The sequence below is a fragment of the Pristiophorus japonicus genome, chromosome 1 (genome assembly GCF_044704955.1).
Source record: "Pristiophorus japonicus isolate sPriJap1 chromosome 1, sPriJap1.hap1, whole genome shotgun sequence".
Taxonomy (NCBI): Eukaryota; Metazoa; Chordata; class Chondrichthyes; family Pristiophoridae; genus Pristiophorus; species Pristiophorus japonicus.
The window spans coordinates 372,772,309-372,786,685 of NC_091977.1; positions in this window are offsets into that span (position 1 = coordinate 372,772,309).

Genomic DNA, 14,377 nt, shown 5'->3' on the forward strand with positions numbered 1-14,377 from the left:
AAGACTATGTGGAAATCAGCAGTATGAAGTACAGTGCACCATGTTGTTAATATATATATTGTTCATGAAGAAACATATAAAATGGCACAGTTGATCATCTGCATAGTGCAGAGTAAAATAGTAGGCTGGCTGATAGCTATTATATAACAACAATTACTTTTATTTATATTACCATTAGTCAGTACAATTGCTGCTGTCCCCTTCTCTAAGCCTGTCCTTCGATTGGAATCCACTTTCCACCACCGTGTATAGCCTTCAACTAAAACTCGAAAAGAAAATATCCCAACTGAAATGGTCCCTTGCAATACGAATACAAGACTGATAAAAACACTAGTCACAATAATTCCAACACTTTTAGGTAGAGGTAATTAAAATTATATGTCATTGTGTAATTCCACAAGTCCCTAAAATATTACAAGCATATCTTCCCTCTACTTACTCTTAAACTCTTCACCAGATTCCCCACCATTATATATTAGAAAAATACATAGTTATGTGTTTTATACTGAAATAAAAATGTTCTGGCACTGACAGTGAGATTGCACTATCTAAGTCAAAGAGAAGATTATGGCCCGGATTTTGTGGTAGTAATAATGGTGAGGCTATCAGTACCCACTGTTATTAAGGGATAGCAATAATCGTCCACACATGCAAGTTAAATGCAGAAGTCAGAAAGTTGCTGTCCAATTTGCCCTGCTCCTCCACAAGCTTTGCTACAGTGGTACCTCGCTGAGAGATTTGTATTCAACCACATGAAGGGCATGAAGTTGCAGTACTTACCCACTAGATACCCACTAAACACACTAGAAAAAGTTAGACCTTGTCCATTCAAGTGTAAGTGAATTTTTAACGTGTGATCAGTCTTAATTGCTACCAAATAACCTCTCTGGCACTGTAAATTTACTTTTACAAGTGTGGAGTCTCATTCCTTCAGATGTTAATTATTGTTGGAGATTTTTTTTTAAATTAAAATTAAACCATTTTGTTTACTTGTTCTTTCTGTCTCTTTTATCTCTCTTAATTCCATCTTTCTTTCCCTCCATTTTGCTTTCTGTACATGAATTTTCATTGAATTAAATGTTCAAACTTGCACTTCCTGGTTTAAACTCTGCATGCCTCAGTGAGGATTCTTCAATCTGATTGGTTGAAGAGTTATGTTGTTGCTTTGCCTGTTTGTACAGATCCCAGATCGGCTGTAAAATGCACTGCACTGTACTGGACTCCCGATTACCGTAAGTTGCTGTTCAAAAGCTCACGAAAAGTCTCTGGGCAGCTGTAAACGTAATGAATGGTGAATGTTGTTCATTTGCTGCTGACTGCAAAGTCTGGACCAGTGAAATCTGCACATGTGCAGAAGTGGCAAATTACAAACAGTGGATGGGAGTCAGTCAAGAAACACAAACACTGGTTGAGAAGCTGCAGTCCGAACTTGGCAGACGGGGGTCGAAAAAGCTGCAGATGTGGACACTTAGCTACAGTGTTTCATGGTGGTCAGTGAAAGGTCTGTGTGGGATGGAACCCTTCTTCCCTACAGTCATTTTCCCTTTTTGCCACAAATCCATTTGGAAGTTACCTCCAAACTAATTGTGGGCACTTCAGTCTTGACTGTTCAAACACCCTGTAAAACTACCTAGCCTGGGCATCACTTGCTTCTGAAGTTGGAATTGAAAAGATAAATTGATAAAAGAAGAGAACATCTACCTGAAGTTGAAGGGATAATTAAATTTTCAATAAAATAAACAGGTTGTGAGCAGTCTAGGTGATTCCTGTAAGAACGTTCTGGAAAAATAAAATTGAATATTGACAAAACCTGTCAGTCCAACAATACCGCTGCTTGGATTTGGGATCATTTTTGAACTGATTAAATTGATTCAGGCATTTTGGGCCCAAGTTTCCACACGATAAAAAACGGGCGCCCCTCCGAGCTGGGAGGCCGTTTTTCACGCCACAAAGTGCGCCTAAAAAAACCCTCCGTATTCTCCACCTCCCTACAGGTCCTTTGACCCTCGGCGCGGCGCAGCAGGAGCTGCAGGGGGCGGAGCTAGGACCCTGCGCTGAAAACAGTGCCGGGAGCTCTGCACATGCACGCTACAGTGGGCACGCATGTGCAGAAGCTCCAGGTGCCCGAAACTGTGTGGGAGGGGCCCGAAGCACGCAGCCCCTAGCCCTGGCCGAATGGCCACACTGGGGCTGCGTGAATAAGGCTCCTCCCACGGCCAGCTCCTGCTTCCTGCCGACTCCCGCTCTTGCTTCCCCCCCCATTACCCCCGACCGGACCGGACCCGACTCGACCCGCCTGTCGCTGCCGCTGCTGCTTCCCCGCCGCTCCTGCTTCCGCCCCCCCCCGGACCGGACCGGACCCGACTCGACCCGTCTGCGTCTGCGTCCGACCTGACCTCCCCCTCCCCGACCTGACCTCCCTCTCCCTGACCTGACCTCCCTCCCCGACCTGACCTCCCTCCCTCCCTCTCTCCCTCCCTCCCTCTCTCCCTCCCTCCCTCTCTCCCTCCCACTCCCTCTCTCCCTCCCTCACTCTCTCCCTCCCTCCCCCTCTCTCCCTCCCTTCCCCTCCCTCTCTCCCTCCCTCCCCCTCTCTCCCTCCCTCCCTCCCCCTCCCTCTCTCCCTCCATCCCCCGCTGACCCGAACCAAACCTCTCTCCCCAACCCAACCCAACGCCACCTACCTCTGGTGCTGGGGACGGGCCCTGCCCGAAATCTCGGGCCCGGCCGTTCAGCCTTCGGTCCCGACGGCAAACCGCTTCCTAAAGGCCTGCCTGAAGAACTTTCACACAGGTAGGAACATGGTTTATTTAATCTTTTCTTTGCTTATAAATGTTTATTCAGGTTGGATTTATTTGTATAATATTTGTATAAGTATAACTAAGGATTTATTGTAGAATTTAATGACTTCCCTTACCCCCCCTCCCCCCCTCCACCTCGTTCCCTACGCCTAATTTGTAACCTGCGCCTGATTTTTTTAATGTGTAGAACAGGTTTTTTCAGTTCTACAAAAATCTTCACTTGCTCCATTCTAAGTTAGTTTGGAGTACGTTTTCACTGTGGAAACTTTGAAATCAGGCGTCAGTGGCCGGACACGCCCCCTTTTGAAGAAAAAAATTCTGTGCCAAAGTAGAACTGTTCTACCTGACTAGAACTGCAGAAAAAAAAATGTGGAAAATTGCGATTTCTAAGATAGTCCGTTCTCCACCAGTTGCTCCTAAAAATCAGGCGCAAATCATGTGGAAACTTGGGCCCTATATATTAGGTTATTTTGGGGGAATAAAAGGTCTTCTAAAATAAAGAATAAACAAACAAAATGTGTTAATAACTTGGAGCAAGTGGGAACATTTGATTTTTGTTTTCATAAGAATATTGTATTGGACAGTAAAGTTCCTCCAAGGCTCATGAATTAGATACAATGGTAATTAATGGGATGCACCACTTAAATGCAAGGTAGAAACAGGAAATGCTCTATTGCACCCCCAAATGGGAATTTTTCTAAAATCATTCTCTTAGTTGAATTGAAATAAATCACCTGGGTGCAATTCACCAAAAGGTATCAGTCTGGTATTGATGTACATTATAGTAAAAGTCAGGAAAGTGAGGGTGAAAATAATAAATTGATAGCTTTCTTCTGGAGAGGTTTGTGTCCTTGCCTATGAAAAACATAGAAAAACATCGAAAATAGTTGCAGGAATAGGCCATTCGGCCCTTCGAGCCTGCACCACTATTCAATATGATCATGGCAGATCATGCACTTCAGTACCCCATTCCTGCTTTCTCTCCATACCCCTTGATCCCTTTAGCTGTAAGGACCACATCTAGCTCCCTTTTGAATATATCTAAAGAACTGGCCTCAACAACTTTCTGTGGTAGAGAATTCCACGTGCTCACAACTCTCTGAGTGAAGAAGTATCTCCTCATTTCGGCCCTAAATGGCTTACCCCTTATCCTTAGACTGTGACCCCTGGTTCTGGACTTCCCCAACATCGGGAACATTCTCCTTGCATCTAACCTGTTCAATCCCGTCAGAATTTTATATGTTTCTATGAGATCCCCTCTCATTCTTCTAAATTCCAATGAATATAAGCCTAGTTGATCCAATCTTTCTTCATATGTCAGTCCTGTCATCCCGGGCATCAGTCTGGTGAACCTTCGCTGCACTCCCTCAATAGCAAGAATGTCTTTCCTCAGATTAGGAGACAAAAACTGTACACAAATATTCAAGGTGTGGCCTCACTAAGGCCCTGTACAACTTTAGTAAGACCTCCCTGCTCCTATACTCAAATCCTCTTGCTATGAAGGCCAACATGCCATTTGCCTTCTTCACTGCCTGCTGTACCTGCATGCCAACTTTCAATGACTGATGTACCATGACACGCAGGTCTCGTTGCACCTCCCCTTTTACTAATCTGTCACCATTCAGATAATAATCTACCTTCCTGTTTTTACCACCAAAGTGGATAACCTCACATTTATCTACATTATACCGCATTTTGCCATGTATTTGCCCACGCACCAAACCTGTTCAAGTCACCCTGCAGCCTCTTAGCATCCTCCTCACCGTTCACACTGCCACCCAGCTTAGTGTCATCTGCAAATTTGGAGATATTACATTCAATTCCTTCATCCAAATCATTAATATATATTGTAAATAGCTGGGGTCCCAGCACTGAACCTTGCGGTACCCCACTAGTCACTGCCTGCCATTCTGAAAAGGACCCATTTATTTCTACTCTTTGCTTCCTGTCTGCCAAGTTCTCTATCCACGTCAATACATTATCCCCCATACCATGTGCTTTAATTTTGCACACCAATCTCTTGTGTGGGACCTTGTCAAAAGCCTTTTGAAAGTCTAAATACACCACATCCACAGGCTCTCCCTTGTCCACTCTATTAGTTACATCCACAAAAAATCTAGAAGATTTGTAAAGCAGGATTTCCCTTTCATAAATCCATGCTGACTTGGACCGATCCTGTCACTGCTTTCTAAATACGCTGCTATTACATCTTTAATAATTGATTCCAACATTTTCCCCACCACCGATGTCAGGCTGACTGGTCTATAATTCCCTGTTTTCTCTCTCCCTCCTTTCTTTAAAAGTGGGGTTACATTAGCTACCCTCCAGTCCATAGGAACTGATCCAGAGTCGATAGAATGTTGGAAAATGACCACCAATGCATCCACTATTTCTAGGGCCACTTCCTTAAGTACTCTGGGATGCAGACTTTCAGGCCCTGGGGATTTATCGGCCTTAAATCCCATCAATTTCCCTAACACAATTTCCTGATTAATAAGGATTTCCTTCAGTTCCTCCTTCTCGCTAGACCCTCGGTCCCCTAGTATTTCCGGAAGGTTATTTGTGTCTTCCTTAGTAAAGACAGAACCAAAGTATTTGTTCAATCGGTCTGCCATTTCTTTGTTCCCCATTATAAATTCACCTGATTCTGACTGTAAAGGACCTACATTTGTCTTCACTAATCTTTTTCTCTTCACGTATTTGTAGAAGCTTTTGCAGTCAGTTTTTATGTTTCCTGCAAGTGTACTCTCATATTTTATTTTCCTCCTCCTAATTAAACCCTTTGTCCTCCTCTGCTGAATTCTAAATTTCTCCCAGTCCTCAGGTTTGCTGCTTTTTTTGGCCAATTTATATGCCTCTTCCTTGGATTTAACACTAATTTCCCTTGTAAGCCACGGTTGAGCCACCTTCCCTGTTTTATTTTTAAGCCAGACAGGGATGTACAATTGTTGAAGTTCATCCATGTGATCTTTAAATGTCTGCCATTGTCTATCCACCGTCAGAAAACTTAAGTTGATAGTCTGGCCACTAGTCGAGACATTGGGACCATGCAGGGAAAGATGAGCAAAGATCTCCAGACAGCTCACGATCTTTTGATAAGATCTCCTGAAAGCCCAAGAATTAAAATTAACACTCAACACCAGGTCTGGTTTTGAAGATTCAAGTAGTCTTTAATTTCTTGCATGGGAGAGTCAAGTCTGCAGTCAACCTGTTGCTGAGCTGTCCTCATTTGCTCTCTCTGAACAAAGAAAACACAGGGTTTTTATACAGTTCCTCGGCCTATAATGGCCGGACATTCAATACATGAGACATACGTTGATTTGAATGGTCAAAACGTTTTGCTGATAAATGCCTGCAATTCATGGTTTGGATTCCCACTGAACATCTCTTTTTAGAATTGTTTCTTGCTTTTTTAAAAAACGGTCACCATAGCAACTAACTTCGACCCCTCATTTCTTGCATTACAAAGAGCCTCTCTCTCTCTCTACATTTCCAGCACGTTTGTCAGTCTCTTGCAGTCATAACAGACTTCGGGTGTCCTATCCCCCCCACCGCCCCCCCCAACTGTTTCTAATTGATGGAGGCTACTGGCAGTTGTTCCTTTTTATGTGTCCTGATGGATGCTGTCGTCATCACATCCACTGTCAGCTTATTTTGTCACTTTCTCAGTCAATAGTCTAGTCCATTTACTTAATTCATAAAACGCGCGAGTGACTAAAACGAGGGCTTTCTCCTCCTTTTGTTTCTTTTCCGACTCCCACCATTTTCTTTGTTCAGCGGGTGGGTCATCTGGTTTCCAATTTTGTTTAATCATTATTTCAATTAGTTTTTGATTTTTGTCTGCTAGGTACTGTGTCAGGGACCCCTGGTCCCCACTCGAGTTTCTCACTTCCCATGGCTATAGGTTGTCAGTGGTACATCCCTTACTTACTCGCCCTGAATGAGATTAATACTTGCAACCTATTGGTTGTCAGCAGTAAATCACTTACTTACTTACTCCTCACGAGTGACTCCATTACTTGCAACCTTACTGTTGTCAGCGGTATGTCCCTTACTTACTCGCCCTGAGTGAGACTAATACTTGCAACCTTATTGATTGTCAGCGGTACGTCCCTTACTTACTCCTCATGAGTGAGATCATTACTTGCACCCTTATCAATTATGAATCGCAACGTTACACAGACACACTTCTATATAACCGATCGCAATTGTTTCACCTGGGATCTTCCGCTGACTACTTGAAGTCTCGGCCAGACCTGCAGATTCAGATCTCTCAGGCAGTTGACACCAAACAGATTTCTGCCCTTGTCCTAACTGTGCGTGGTAATTAAAGCATAGTCATGCCTTTGACATGGCTTCCATCAGCCGGTGTCGGCCGCCTGCTTGAGACCCTGCTCGCAGAGCCAATTGTAGTGGAGTATTTAAAATTAATACTCAACACCAGGTTTGGATTCGAAGATTCAAGTAGTCTTTAATTTCTTGCCAGGGAGCGTCAAGTCTGCAGTAAACTTGTTGCTGTTCTCACTTGCTCTCTCTGAACAAATTCAGGGTTTTTATACAGTTTCTCGGCCTATAATGGCCGGACATTCAATATATGAGACATACATTGATTTGATTCAAAGTAAAGGTACGATCCTAACCACACCTGTCCCCAGTACTTTTCCATAAACCTCACTGTGCCCCAAAAGTTCATTAACACATTAGAATGTTATCATATCTCTCATGCCTTGACCAGATGGAGTTTTTCCATTGTGTCACTTTTGACCCCTTGCTCTGTTTTTCTGTCTCTCTGGGTTTCCTGTGGTTCAACAGTTTGGCCTCCTGTAATTATCCGCGGATTACACAGCTTGTAACAATTAATTATTCTGATATGTTATTTCCCTTTAAACACCCTTATAAAGTTGACCACTACAAAAGCCTATGTCAGCTCGTTTTAATTCTGAGATCCATTCTTAACTCTTTAATTATAACAGAGCTCGACAGCCCCACTTCACCGCTCAAAACCCAGCACGGATTCGGTTGAGGATTCTGGATTTCAGACAATTTCTTGTCTGAAATCTGGAAAAACCCCAAAACCGGAACGGTTTCGGTCCCAAGGATTCCTGATTTCGGACGTTATACCTGTACTTCCAAGTGTTGTGTTAGCGGCGAATTTTGCAATTGTGCCCTGTACACACAAGTCCAAGTCATTAATATATAAGAAAAGCAGTGGTCCAAGTACCGACCCCTGGGAAATATCACTGTATACCTTCCTCCAGTTCGAAAAACAACTGTTCATCACTACTCTCTGTTTCCTGTCACCTAGCCAATTTCATGTCCATGCTGCTACTGTCCCTTTTATTCCATGGGCTTCAGCTTTGCTGGCAAGCCTATTATGTGTCACTTTATCAGCGCCTTTTGGAAGTCCTTGCACACCACATCAACCGCATTGCCATCATCAATCCTCCCTATTACCTCATCAAAAAACTCAATCAAGTTAGTTAAACATGATTTGCCTTTAACAAATCCATGTTGGCTTTCCTTAATTAATCCACACTTGTCCAATTGACTGTTAATTTTGTCCTGGATTATCGTTTCTAAAAGCTTCCCCACCACCGAAGTTAAATTGACTGGCCTGTAGTTGCTGGGTTTATCCTTACATCCTTTTTTGAACAAGTGTGTAACATTTCCAATTCTCCTGTCCTCTGGCACCACCCCCATATCTAAGGAGGATTGGAAGATTATGGGCAGACAATTGACAATCTCCACCTTTACTTTCCTCAGCACTGAAGATCATCCCATCTGGTACTGACTTATCTACTTTAAGTACAGACAGCCTTTCTAGTACCTCCTCTTTATCAATTTGCACTAAAGAACAGGTCTCAAACATGCTCAGTTGCTTGACAACAACACAACATGAAATGGCCATGTGGCTCCGGAGAGTGAGACAATGTTTTAAATCACCAAGGCACTGATATATACTCCATAGAGAAACTGACTTTGAAACAATCAGGATAGAGTTAAGCACACTGGTACCTGTCAGAGGGATTAAAATTAAAGTAAAAAGTGATACATAATTTGGATTGGGACAATTGAGGGCTAGGGAGAAATACATTTAGCAAGAATTATCCACAAGGGGTGAAGGGTATGCTGGAAAAACTTTTAATCCATGATTTATTGATTAGATGATAAACTGTAGCTTGTTGTACACTGTAATATGATTTTCTTTGTATCTGATGTTGCTTGAGACCTATGCTTGCAAGACTTGATCGACGTGCTAATAACTCAGAATTAATGAGCGTCCGGCAGAAGGATAAAAATATAAAATTGAGTGAGGGGTCTATGGGCTAGACTTTCCATCGGGATCTATATCACCCAAAAATGGGGAATATTTCCGGCGTTAGTAATATTATTTTTCGGAATCGCCGGAATATCGCCCATTTTAAAAACCACTAGTTTTGATTTTTTAATTTGGGCGTTAGCCATAGTGATGTGAAATGGGTGTTAGCGATTTATTCCATTGTGCAAGGCCGGCGTCCATAGCAACGGCCATTCTGCGCATGCATAGTTTCTTTTTGCTAATTAACAATTCCCACGATTCGGGACATCAAGGATCATCCGCACATGCGCAGAACAGAGAGAAAGAGAGTTGAGTGTGGTTGTGGGTGGAAAGCTGGTTTTGACGGATGGTGATTAATTAATTTTTGGCCGAAAAGAATTGAAAATAATTAAAAAGAAATAATGGAGCACGTAGAGGAAGTGTTGAGTGATGTCATAAAGGTGGAGAAGGTGGATGAAGGGAGTGATCTCGGTGTGGTGGGAGAGAAGATTGGTGGCAGAAGGCGTGCCTGAGGCTGCCCTCATCCACGAGGTAGAAACTCGTTGGGCCCAATTGACCCAGGGTGGTCATGGGAAACCACCCCCAGGGTTTATCAACGAATATGGGCAGAGATCACCGAAGTGGTCTCGTCGGTGACACATGAGGTCAGTGAGCTAAATCATTGCCGCAAGCGCTGGAACGATCTTGTTGGTTCCGGAAGAGTAAGTATTAAATTTATTAAATTTATAAATTGTAATGATGCAATGACTCATTAATTCAAATGTAGATCTGCTGGATTATAAATAGGCTGGTAATCTTGGTGTCATACGTTAATTGCTAACCTCGATCTTATAAATTTATTCCCAGATCGTAGATATAACCATGCATTCAATTGCATACAAAGCGTATTATCATACAACATTAACGATGAATAGCAAGGGTGATGACTAATTGTGGATTATCTGTGAGTTGTGTTGTGTGTGTGTTGTGTAATAGTAATAGTATCTATTAATATCTGTAATATCTGTAATAGTACCTAGGCAATGAGCTTATGCACCTTTACAGAGGAACCTGTCGAAAAACCAGGCCGAGCAGAGGCGGACTGCAGGAGGACCGGCAGACCTCTGCCAACTCACCGACTTCAAGGAGCAGGCGTTGGCGTTAGTGGGGGTCCACAATCAGTCAGCCACCCGTAGTGGTGCTGAACCTGTTCTTGTGCCACGTGAGTAATGTATAAACCATTGGTGAGTTAAAGTAATTTCATGCCATTTCGGTGCAACATATGAGTGATGTAATGTTATATAATGTTATGTAAATAATGATCGGATCATGAAATATCATTGTAATGCAATGCAAATTCTGTACTATCTTGGGGCTTAATTTTCCCCAGTGATTTGCACCGTTTTTTTTGAGCAGGCTGCTCTTTTTGGCCTAAGTTCAAAAGCCACAGTTTCCCCGATCTATTGGCACCAGCTTAACTCAGTTAGTTACGATTTTTTTAGGTCAGTTTTTTTTTCAGTCAAAGGGGGCGTAACCAGCCACCTATGCCAATTAGGGAAGTTTGGCCAGCTGGGAGTTACTCCAGTTGCGCTTAGGCCAGCGTATATGACCTCTGCTGAAAAACTTTCCGGAGAGTTAAGGAAATCGGCGCAGCAGATGCCCGGACACACGAAAGGAATTGAAAAACACATAGCAGCAACTTACCTCCAACCCCGCCCGAAGGCCATCCGGTCCCATTCTCTTCACACACATGAGAAGGAGAGAGCGAGAGAGAGACTGACTAAGACCGGACTGGAAGAATGGGGACCGAGAATGGGACCAGACCGGAAGAATGGGGACCGAGAATGGGACCGGACCGGCAAGCCCTTCCGGTGGGGTTGGAGGTAAGTTGCTGCTATGTGTTTTTGAATTCTTTTAATGTGTCTGGCTGTATGCTTCACTTTGCAGCCTCAACTCGCACTGTGTCCCTGGTTACCATGGCAGCCTGATCTTTTTGGCGCAGATCAAGGCTCCATCCCCAAAACTAAAGGTCGGGTTATGCCACGTCAAAATGAAGAAACGGGGAAATTTATAATTTTTTTTTGGCATACTTAGACCCCCAAAAATCGGGGGTAACTCTTCAAGTACGCCAAAAAAATGCTTTGGGGAAAATTGAGCCCATGATGTGAATTATATGTGACGTCTGTCAGTGATATTTAGAGCAGTAGTGTTGCTTCTCGTTCATATGCCTGCATAACGTAAGCATTCTCATATCACCCTGGCATCCCCTTCTCTTCCACTAACCTCATTTATGTTTTCTAGGATTCTGCAGGCTTCACAGGATCCCCATGTTCTCCAGCCTATGCAGTCTGTACCTGGAGGCGAGGAGGCAAGAGCTTCTCCTCGACTAGTGCAAGTCCTCTTGTCCACTGAGGACAGTGAGGAGGTGGAAGAAGAGCCTGCAGCAGGTCCTTCAAATGCTCCTGTGGCCACGTCCTCATCCACCGAGGAAGCAGCGGGGCCAAGCTGCTTGCAGCAGGGCACCTCGAGTGGTTCAATGCCTGCACCGACCCCGCGGAGGCTGGTTGGCGAGGTCACTTTGCTCCAAGACCAGCAGAAGTCAACCTAGACATGGTGCAACTGTCTTGGACGAGCGTCAACATTGATCGAGAGCTCCTCCAGGCAATGGGTTAACTGGGCACGTGGCAAGTAGACCGCGATAGTCTCGGAGGAGATGTCCCGGATGGTTGCGGTACTGGAGAGAATAGCCGATTCCATGGATGCCAGACAAGTAGAGGAGAGGCTCTTGCCTCCTCGCCTCCAGATACAGCCTGCATGGGCTGGAGAGCCTGGGGAGCCTGCGAAGCCTGCAGAACCCGGGGAATCTGGGGAGCCAGTGGTCTCGGAATACGGCACTGCACCCCAAGGTGACGCATGCGAGTTAGGAGGAAGCAGTTGCTTCTGACTCGGAGGACGTTTCTTTGCAAACAACCTCTCCAGCTTCTCCAGCTCCATGGCCACAAGTAGGGGAGGGGGGGTGTTATGTATGGAGAAAGAGTCAGACTGAACACTGTGAGCTCAAAGTAGTGTGACCATAGTCTTTTATTGCAGGTCTCCAGAGTGCCTCTTCAACCCGTGAGGTCTCCTTAAATACCTGTGCTCCCAAGGGATTGTGGGATACTTTGAGACTCCAGGGGATGAGCCCACTGGTGGCTGTACAGAGTAAATACAAGTTTACATATATAACAACACTACCCCTCCAAAGTCAATAGTGTAACTATTTACAATGTGAGTTGATCTGGTTGATCGTCTGTGAAAGCTGGTATTGTTGGATCATTTGTTGGACCCTCGCTAGGCTGCTATGCAGCTGGCCTTGCTGGGCTGCCAGGTGTGTTGGGTCCTGCTGGGCTGCTGTGGATGATGGGTTCTGCTTCGTGGTCAACCATGGTGCCGGTTGCCACTGGTGTGTATGTTGGGGGGTCAAAAAAAGATAGGGTCCAAGGTGGGTTGCTCAGGATAGTCCATGAATCTGAGTTTGATTTGGTCCAAGTGTTTCCAGTGAATGAGTCCATTTGAAAGTTTGACCCGAAACACCCTGCTCCCCTCTTTGGCCACGACAGTGCCGGGACGCCACTTGGGACGTTGTCCATAATTCAATACAAATACAGGATCATTGAATTCAATCTCGCATGACACATTTGCGCTATCATGGTATGCACTTTATTGAAGCCACCTGCTCTCTACCTGTTCATGTAGATCAAGTTGAACTAACGAGAGCCTTGTCTTAAGTGCTCTTTTCATGAACAGTTCAGCAGGTGGGATCCCAGTGAGCAAGTGGGGTCTTGTGCGGTAGCTAAAAAGGACTCGGGATAGGCGAGTCTGTAGTGAGCCTTCAGTTACCCTCTTCAAGCCTTGCTTGATGGTTTGCACTGCTCTCTCTGCCTGACCATTAGACGCTGGTATAAACGGGACAGATGTGACATGTTTGATCCCGTTACGGGTCATGAATTCTTTGAACTCAGCATTAGTAAAACATGGCCCATTATCGCTCACCAGGACATCGGGTAGGCCGTGTGTGGCAAACATGGCCCGCAGGCTTTCAGCAGAGGCAGCGGACGTGCTAGCCGACATTATCTCACATTCAATCCACTTGGAGTACGCGTCTACAACCACAAGGAATGTTTTAGCCAAGAACGGGCCTGCGTAGTCGGCGTGTACTCTAGACCACGGTTTGGAGGGCCAAGACCATAAACTTAGCAGCGCCTCCCTGGGTACATTGCTTAACTGCGGGCATGTATTACATCTGTGAATGCAAGACTCTAAGTCCGCATCGATACCGGGCCACCACACGTGGGATCTGGCTATCTCTTTCATCATTATGATGCCTGGATGGGCACTGTGGAGGTCATTGATGAAGGTGTCTCTGCCGTTCTTGGGAACCACTACATGATTGCCCCACAGAAGGTAGTCTGCCTGTATAGACATTTCATCTTTGCGCCGCTGGAACGGCTTTATCTCTTCCTGCATTTCCACTGGGACACTGGATTAGCTCCCGTGAAGCACACAGCTTTTGACTAGGGATAATAAGGGGTCCTGGCTCGTCCAGGTTTTGATCTGACGGGCAGTGACGGGTGATTGCTCACTCTCAAATGCTTCCATAACCATGGCTAGATCTGCGGGCTGTGCCATTTCCACCCCCGTGGTGGGCAATGGCAGCCTACTGAGAGCATCGGCGGAGTTTTCTGTGCCTCGCCTGTGGCGGATGGCGTAGTTGTATGCGGACAACATGCGCGCCCATCTCTGGATGCGGACCGATGCGTTGGTATTGATCCCTTTACTCTTGCAAAACAGGGTTATGAGTGGCTTATGGTCAGTTTCCAAATCGAACTTTAGCCCAAACGGGTATTGATGCATTTTCTTTACCCCATAGACACACACTAATGCTTCTTTCTCAATCATGCTGTAGGCTCTCTCAGCCTTAGACAGACTCCTGGATGCGTAAGCAACCGGTTGCAGTTTTCCGAAATCATTAGCTTGTTGCAATACACACCCGCGCCATATGACGACGCATCACATGCTAGTACCAAACGCTTACATGGATCATACAACACAAGCGAGTTGTTTGAGCATAACAATTTTCTCGCTTTTACAAAGGCATTTTCTTGGCTTTTGCCCAAAACCCATTCATCCCCTTTTCGTAGTAAGACATGCAGTGGTTCTAACAGTGTGATGAGACCCGGTAAGAAGTTACCAAAGTAGTTCAGGAGTCCCAGAAACGACCGCAGCTCCGTCACATTCT